This window comes from Elephantulus edwardii, unplaced genomic scaffold (genome assembly GCF_000299155.1).
Source record: "Elephantulus edwardii isolate Elephantulus edwardi_28Jun2011 unplaced genomic scaffold, EleEdw1.0 scaffold00017, whole genome shotgun sequence".
NCBI lineage: Eukaryota > Metazoa > Chordata > Mammalia > Macroscelidea > Macroscelididae > Elephantulus > Elephantulus edwardii.
Genome location: NW_006399767.1, coordinates 23,949,629 through 23,958,892, shown reverse-complemented (window position 1 = coordinate 23,958,892; position 9,264 = coordinate 23,949,629). Strand labels below are relative to the sequence as shown.

The following is a 9,264-nucleotide window of genomic DNA, read 5'->3' as shown; positions in this document are numbered from 1 at the left end:
ACCCTGATGTCAGTCCTGTTTTACAACAGTGACTCTATGCAATATTTGTCCTTTTGTGACTGAGTTATTTCACTCAGCATAGTGTCCTCCAGGGCCACCCATTTTTGCATACTATTGCATGAGTTCCTTGTTTTTTAATGGAGCGTAGTATTCCATTGTGTGAATATACCAGAGCGTCTCTATTCATTTGTTTGTTGATGGGCACTTGGGTTGGTTTCAGCTTTTTGCTGTTGTGAACAAAACTGCCATAAAGATGGGTGTGCATCAGAATTCCATTCTTGTCAAGCTTTTGCACACATGTGAGGTGAATGAAATATCATGGCGTGGATCAGGTGCACTTGAGTCCTCAAAGTGACTGCTTTTTTCTTTTTCACTTTTAAAGAGAGACTTTGCACAAGATTTGCCCGATGCAGCACATCATTTGATTTCTTCTATTGCTAGTTGTTCCATAAAAATTCATTGGCCATCCAATTGGAACCCACTTAGCCAATCATTGGGGTTTCCAGGACTATAAATCACAGGAGAGACTGTGCACCTTTGTCCCTAGAAGTGCCTGACAGGTTTGGACTGTCAGAGAGGCCCAGCCTTTGGGTGGCCAGTGCCACTCTTCAGACTAAGTCACAGAGCTTCCGGAATCATACTCTTGAGAAAACAATATTAAAATACATCATCCTCAGTAATTTAATCTCCACTTCCTCAGTAAATTAATTTTCCATTTAGAAAATTTGATTGTTGCAGGTAAAATGCGACATTCAGAACTTTAAAAAGAAATTTTAAGAGTTTTTGAGAATGATAAAAGTCAATGTTAAAGAAAATTTTTGTTTCAGGCAAGTTCTATCTTCAAGTATTAGGAAAAAAATATTATTCTGATAATAGTGCCAGGAAAGAATACCTGAGTTTCTCTAAAACTACAGTCCTAGTTAATCTGAATGCTGTTTTAGCAACATTAACAAGAAAACACTTTTACATTTTATCACTGCAGTCACCTGTCCAAGAATTAGGACAAAAGAAAATACTGGAAATATATTAGGTTGAACATTACTTTTCGTTAGGTGACATCGAGTCGAGTACGACTCATAGTGACCCTGTGAACAACAGACCTGAACCCTGTCCCATTCTGTGCCATCCTCATCATCTCTGACACACTTGAGTCCTTTACTGCAGTCACTGTGTCTACCCATCTCACTAGTCTTCCTCTCTTTCACTGACTCTCCACTTTCTAACATGAAGTCCCTTTTCAAAGAACAGCCTCTCCTAGCTACATGCCCAAAGTACGAGAGATGAAGCTTCGCTATCTATGCTTCCAAGAAACACTCTGGCTGTACTTTTCCCAAGACATAGCTGTTCTCTTGTCATTCTATGTTCAGTACTATATTCAGTACTCTTATCCAACACCACAAATCAAAGACATTAATTTTTCTTCTATCATCCTTATTCATGATCCAGCTCTCAGATGCATAACAAGTGATTGAAAAGACACATTACTTCCATATTTATAAAAGCACAGGACTCTTTCAAAGATTTGGACTATGCACTTAAATCTTATGTAAAACCAGTAGGAAATATGTTTCTGTTAGCCGTGAAAACCCATTCTAATGTCTTTATCAAGAGTCGCTGTACAAAACAACTATGAGATATTATCTCATCCCAGTAAGAATAGCAAAATTTAACAGAACAGCAAACATCAAATGCTGGCAAGGTTGTGGAGAAACTGGAACCCTTTTTCACTGTTGGCAGGAGTGTAAAATGGTGCAACCACTATGGATGGGTATATGAAGCTTTCTCAAAAAGTTACAAATAGAGATACCATTTGACTCAACAATTCCATTGCTGGGAGTTTACCCTAAGGAAACCATAACTGCCACCAAAGCAGATATATGTACACCCATGTTTATTGAGGCTTTGTTCTCAATAGCAAAGAGCTGGAAACAACCCAAGTGCCCATCAACAAACGAACGGATGGAGAAGCTGTGGTATATTCACACAATGGAATATTATGCAGCATTGAAAAACAAGGAACTAATGAAATATTATGCAAAATGGGTGACTCTGCAGGACATTATGCTGAGTGAAATATCTCAGTCACAAAAGGACAAATATTGCATATGGCCACTGTTGTTAAACGGGACTGACATCAGGATTGAGGGAAGACAGAAAAGGAGGGGAGAAATGATGTATACTGCATTGAAACAGATGAGGGAGAGAACTGTTTAAAAGGGATATATGAATAGATATTCTTGTCATTACTGAAGTCCAGAGTAGGCTGCATAGTTGGAGCAGACTTGAGGGAGAGGGACTGCCTAACTAACGGTGAAAGAGTTTTTCTTTCTTTTCAAGGAGAAGATTGAACTGGGGGGAAGGGAGGGTGTAGGGAGAAAAGTGCAACAATGAATGACTGGAAACCCTGTCTGTAAACTTTCATTAAAATTAATTTTAAAAAAGGAGTCACTGTATTATTGTGGTTGTTGGCACAATTTACTTTGAACTGACTCAAAGCTGGGCCTCCAGTGGGTTTTCAGAGGAGGTGGTAATTTGTGCAGGAGGAGATAGCCCATCTTTCTCCCAAGGTGCTGCCTGTGGATTCAAACTTCCTGCCTTTTGATTAGCAGTGCAACTCCTTACCCACCAGGCCACCAGAGTCTTTGTAGCAAATGCAGTTCATGTGTTGTGGCATTCATAGTTGAGAAGAGTGAATATATTTGTAGGTATGAAGAAGTTATTCCATCTTCCCATTTGTTTATATGGTTTGAAGTTAACAGTTCTGCACAGCAGATACATTTTCTTTGCAAACCAGAAGATGATGGATGCATTCTCTACAAAATATATGTTGCAGATGAGAAGAATTGGCTTCTGAAATTCAGTAGGACAAACTGAACAAGTATCACCTGCCTCTGAGCACTGTCTCAGAACTACTCTGTACCTTGATTGTGTGAAAAACATTAGAAAAACCAGTCTGCAAGTTCTCAGGTGTCTTGAAAAAGAGCAGACTCAAACGTCTGGGAGATAAAGGTTGGCAATATCCCATCTAGTTACAGAACGAAACAGGTATGGGCATAAAAGTTCAAGAATATTGGCATGATATTTCTAAAATCATACACCCAAACCACTGGATTTATTTATTTGAGTGAGGGTTTACAAATCAGAGGAATCTTTTGATTTAAAAGGGATGATGAAAGAAGCTAGCAATAAAAGAAGGCATGACAAGCCCATGAAAAAGAATTTCAGAATAAAGTCTGTAATTCCAGCAAACTATTTTTCAGGAACTCAAAAGGTCCAGGCAAGCTCTGGTGGCCTAGTGGCAAGAAGCTGCAGTGTAATCCCTGAGGTGCACGGTTCAAAGCTACCAGAAGCTCTGCTGAAGAAAGAGGGACAATCTCCTCCTGTACCAGTCAGATCTGATTTGACAGTACACACATAAAAAATACTTATTATTTATTTATTTTTATATTTATTTATTTATTTATTTTTTTATCTATCTATCTATCTATCTATCTATCTATCTATCTATCTATCTATCTATCTATCTATTTATTAAAAGGGAGCTCTGGTGGCCTAGTGGTAAGGAGCTGCAACTACAATCCCAGAGGCGCGCTGCTCAAATCCACCAGATGCTCTGCCGGGGAAGGAGGGACAATTTCCTCCTGTACCAGTCAGATCTGATTTGACGGTACACTCACACAAAAATAATAAAACAAAAAAAAAAGAAAAAGAAAATAAAAAAAGGCCCAAAGTGGGTTTTCAAAAGTTTGGAGGTGATAAAGTGACCTAGGAGAGCCTATGCTGTGGGGGGTTGCGCTGCACGCCTGAAGATGAGTCTTCTCTCGTGGTTCAAATCCACCAGCGGTTCTGAGGGAGAAAAGGGGACACAGTCTTCTCACGCACAGTTTACAGCCTTCGAAAACCCACTACTGGACGGGCAGTTATGAGTTAGTTCTGACTCACGGCAATGAGTTGTTTGGTTGGGTGTGGTGTTTTGTTTTGTTTTTTTTTTTGTTTGTTTGTTTGTTTTTAATATATGAAAGAATAGAAGATCTTGCTAAAATACCAGTAGGAAAACCTGACATGAGATGCTTTTGTTTGAATACATAAAAGTAGCTAGCAGTCCGATTCTAAGAGACCTTCCTGTTATATGCTGCATGACAACTTTGACACTTAAAAGAAAAATCGATGGAAGACTTTTTTTTGCCACCACTTGAAAAGACAGAGGGCTTTGAGGAAGGAATTAGTACCATATCCCCCAGTCTTCCAAATGTAAAACTTAACACTATAAATATCATGAAAGGAAAAAAAAATAATAGAGGCAAATTTAGGGTCTGATGGCCTAGTGAGCAAGGAGTTGCATTGCCAAGCCTGGTTTGAATCTATCAGTTTCTCGGAGAGAAGAAGATGAACAATTGTTTCCCCTGAAATTTGCAGCCTCTAAAAACATACTGGAGGGCCAGCTGAGTCAGTTCCAACTCAATGGCACATAACAATAATCTGTGGCATAAACAGAATACAACAAAAACTGTGAATATAGCAAGACAATAATATGTAATAAAGAGATAATAACTGCGAATACAACAAAAACAATAATACATGGCATAAATAGAATATAACAAAAAGTGTACAAATAGCAAAAGATAAACGGGACAACTGGGACCTTCTGAAAATGAAGTCCTATGTATGTTAAAAGATTTCTCTCAAAACCAAAAATTTCTCCTAAAAAGTAAAAAAAAAAGGAGAAACTACAGATTGGGGGAAAAATACTTGGCAATGATATTTTATGAGGAAAAAAATCTCTAAAATGTATAGAACACTCCAACACATTCAACAATAAAAAGACAAAAGACTCACTTAAAAAATGGGCAGAGGACTTGAAAAGATGCTTCACTGAAGACGACATTCAGACGAGAGCAAACACGTGAGGGAGTGCTCTCGCCCGTCAGCCGTCACTCGCTGGCACTGTTTCCACTGACAGCGCGACCCTCCCTCTGGTTCCCCAGGCTCTTTATGGGAGATGACTAACTGGACTGCTCTGCTTTCTCCCCAGCAGCTCCTGGTGGATTAAAACTGCCAGAGACACGCCAGAGACGGAAGATCTAAATGTCCCTCGTTCAATCCCAGTTTCAGCGATTGGGAGCTTTCGTGGCCTAGTCGGTAGGTATGTTGTTCTGTCAGCCTGTGGAAGGAGGCCCACATCTACCCACTGCTCTACAGGAGAAAGATGGACAATCTGCGCCGGTGCAATTTACAGCCTCTGAAGACCCCTGTGGAGGGTCACCTGTGAATCTGGTGGTTGGTGTTTCTTGTGTGTGTGTGTGTGTGTGTGTGTGTGTGTGTGTGTGTGTGTGTGTGTGATTTTATTTTGAGGAAAAACTTTTATTTTTACTGTTTGTTGCATTCATACTCTCTAAGGTAGAATTGCATCGGTGTAGCACCTCAGTAACATTTTCCTGTATAAAACATAATTTGCAATGCTATGTGAATCTGTTTTGAGTAAATGGTAGTGAGCCTGACTTTTGTTTTTCTGATGGTAATTTTTTTTTTCAAAGTGAACCTTGGTGGCTTAGTGGGTAAGGATTTGTGCTGCCAACACAAAGGCACTCGGATCCACCAGGGAGAAAGAGACGCAATTTCCTCCCACGCAAGTACTACCTCTGAAAGCCTGGGGAAAGGTCAGCTATGAGTTGGTTCCAACTCGATGGTACACTGCTACCACCACAACAAAGTTCTCTTTTAAGGTTTGGGGGTTTTTAAGGAATTCCTACACTGGTTTCTATCATAGCTGTAGCATCTTGCATTCCCACCAGCTATAGATAAGGGGTTTTCACCTTCCCCACATCCTTAACACAAGTTCCTTAAAATTCTTGGAAGACCTGTGGTTGGTCAAAAGGATTTCATGAAAGTCTTGGTAATCTTACTGTTTATGAGAAGACCTAAAATATATGCTCTTAAATCTTTCTGAGATCACACACAAAGTATTATACTTGTTCCTTTGACCGCTTCTTTACTTTGAGTTTATTTATTTTGAGAAGATGGTGCATCTAGAAGTGACGAGGTTGTCAAACCTAGATTTCACTTGGTTCACAAAAACTCCTGTGAGAAGCTCCTATAATCCCTGCTTAACAGATGAGAAACCTGCTGTTCAGAAAGATTAAATCACTTGTCTGAGTTCACTCAGTTAAGTAAAAGGTTCAAGTTCAAACCCAAACCTGCCCAACTGGAGAAACCTCCCCCCCCATTTTCTTTTTCTGCCTCTCAACATGTCACAGTCACCACCAAGCTGGACTTGGGACTGGGTGACCTCATTTCCAGGACTGACTGCATTCTTTCCAAAGCAGAACCTGAGACAAGGACCTGGGTGTAGGTAATTTATTTGGCAGGAAATCCCAGGAAGTGCGAGGAACGGAGAGAAGTGAGAAAGGGAAGAGAGTCATTGCAGGACGTGTTACTAAGACGGCTGCTGTTGGCACAATTAGCTTCACCCCTCTGAGGACCTTATAAGGAACTGTGTGGGTAATGTCCTTCAGAAAGAACTCCTCAAAGGGACAGGAAGCTGGGATATTTTATCCCCTGACTCTTCTGTGTTGTTGCTTGAGGGTTTCTCTCAGAGGTTTTAAATGCTTGGCACACCGAGTGGAGCAAGCTCTCCCAGTGCCAGAAAAGTAGAGGAATGCAGGTGCTTGAGACCAGGGGCTTGCAGGGTGCCAGGGGAGCTGCAGACCAGGGTCCAGGGTGTAGGGCATCAGAAGTCCATAGCCAGCAGTATTCTGACCTTCTTATTTTCCACTGGGAATTTCGCTCTGTTGCTGAAGCAGCTTCAAAATGGTGCTTGGCCACAGGTTTGAAAATGACTTCAAAGGGGAGGGTGAGTGGAACAAATTACAGCTCCTACTGGTCCTTAGGTCAGTAACTGATATTTATCTTCTTCTTCCTTCACTACCCAGTCTAGATACCTCCACCCTTGCTGGTACAGCTGCTGGCCCGGGTTGCTCCCTGGGTAGAGTGACCCAGATCTTTGTTCCCGCGGAGGCTGAGCTCCTTGGTTATCTTATCAGCCAATGTTGTTGTTAGTTGTCATAGAGCCGGCTCCCACACATGGGGACTGAGAGCTTAACAGAACAAAACGTTCCCTCCCAGTCCTGTGTTGTCTTCATGATCACTGGCGTGTTTGAGTCCCTTCCAGGTTAGAAGGCTTGTCTTTCAGCACTGGGTTGAATAATCTTGACTCAGGTAATTTTCAGAATTTCATCACCAGGTCTTTCTTATTAGTCTCTCTTAGTCTGTTAAGCTCCAGGGAAGTCTGCCTACCATGTAAGCCCTACTGGTATTTGAAATCCTAGTGACATAGTTTGCAGCACCCAGAGCAATGTGCAGGCCAATGCAATACATCCAATGGGAAAGTAATGACGAGTTCTTTCAGTCAGTCGCTGCCATTCTGTTTTCGCCATTATCTTTGGGTAGAGAAGAACCAAGGTGTTCCAGTGAGTCCTCAAGCTCTAGGGATACACTTCCTGCCTCAATTATGCAGTAGCAATGCTAGCTTCTCACAATAAGCAAGGCCAATTGCTCCAGACTCCTTTGTGCCAGTTGACTAGAAAACAAAGGATTCTGGAACAACGAGTTGTTCCTTGGGAGAAAGCTAGGCAATCACCTCCTGTGTGATTTACAGTCTCTGAAAACTCACTGGAGGAGTCAGCTTTGAGACGATTTCAACTCCAAGGGAATGAGTGAGAGTTTTATGAGTAAGACTTCACGACTATGTGTAACAATAAATTTCTGTTCTTATAAGCCACTTTACTGACAGTATTTTGCTATAGCAGCCCTAGAAAGCTAAGATATTTTCTGACCTGAGTACTTTTCCCCAAAGACCACACCAGCGCCAATCAGACAACCTACACTGACCCTATACCCAGATTCACAGTTCCAATCACTAGAAAATAATCCTGCCATCAAGGCCATCTGAAAAAGTGGTCAACTGGTCAAGTTGGAAGTTACCAAACTTTTATTAATCTCAACCACAGTAATAACAGTTAACACTGGTTAGCATCTTCTCCAATGTGCTAAAGAGCAACAATGTCATTTTGAAGACTAAGGTGCACTTGATTCAAGCCATAGTCTTTTTTTACCACTTGCAATGCTTCTGAAAGTTGGATAATAACTAAGGATGACAGAAGAAGAATCAACATCTTTGAGTTGTGCTGTTGTAGAGAAGCACTGAATATTCTGTGCACCACAAACAGACAACAAACAAGTCTGTCTTGGAGAAAGTGCTCTTTGGAAGCAAGTATGGTGAGATTTTGTCTCATATACTCTGGGCATGTTGTTAAGAGGGACTAGTCCTGGAAAATAATGCCACACTTGGAAAGATGGAAGGTTAATGTAAGAGAAGAAGATAAGAAGATCTTCCATAAGATAGATTGGCATAATGACTGTAACAATGGGCTCAGGTATGTCAGAGATGATGAGGATGGCACGGGGTAAGGTAAAGTTTAGATACGTGTTCATAGGGTTGCTATGAGTTACAATCTACTTGATGGCACATAACAATATCAACCGTAAGAAGATATTTTTAAATGCTTTACATCACTTAATTTTTTCAAGTCATTATTGTTGCTGTTAGGTGTCTTCAGGTTGAGTGTGACTTGTAGTGACCCTATGAACAACAGATCCAAACCCTTTCCAATCCTGAGCCATCCCCACAATTTCTGACATACTTGAGCCCATTGCTGCATTCACTGTTTCAAACCATCTTGCTTAGGGTCTTCCTATTTTTTGCTTTCCAAGCATGATACCTCTCTCCAAGGAATAGCATGTCCTAGCAACATGTCCAAAGTATGTAAGACAAAGCTTTATCACATTCACCTCCAAGGAGCACTCTGGCTGTACCTTCTCCAAGACATATTTGTTTGTTCTTTTGACAATCTATGGGATATTCAGTACTCCTCTCCAACTCCACAGCTCAAAGGCATCCCTTAGTCATTGTTCAGCTCTCAGATGCATAGAAATTGACTGAAAAGACCATGGCCTGAATCAGGCACACCCTAGTCCTCAAACTGACATCATTACTCCTCAGTAATTTATAGAAGTCTTTGACTGCAGACATTCCCAGTGCAATAGGTCTCCTGATCTTCTGACTGCTAGTATCAAGGGTATTCATTGTAAATGCAAGTATGATGAAGTTGTTGATAGCCCCAATCTTTTCTCCGTCTATCATGATGCTGCCTAATGGTTGAGTGGTGACAATTTTTCTTTTCTTTTTTATTTATTTAATTTTTTTTA

General features: G+C 40.8%; 1 pseudogene; it reads right to left on the bottom strand.

The window, feature by feature from the left end:
- The window catches only part of LOC102849681, a 2,764-nt pseudogene extending 1,705 nt beyond the window's left edge, over positions 1 to 1,059 (bottom strand).
- Between the last annotated feature and the right edge of the window lie 8,205 nt (positions 1,060 to 9,264).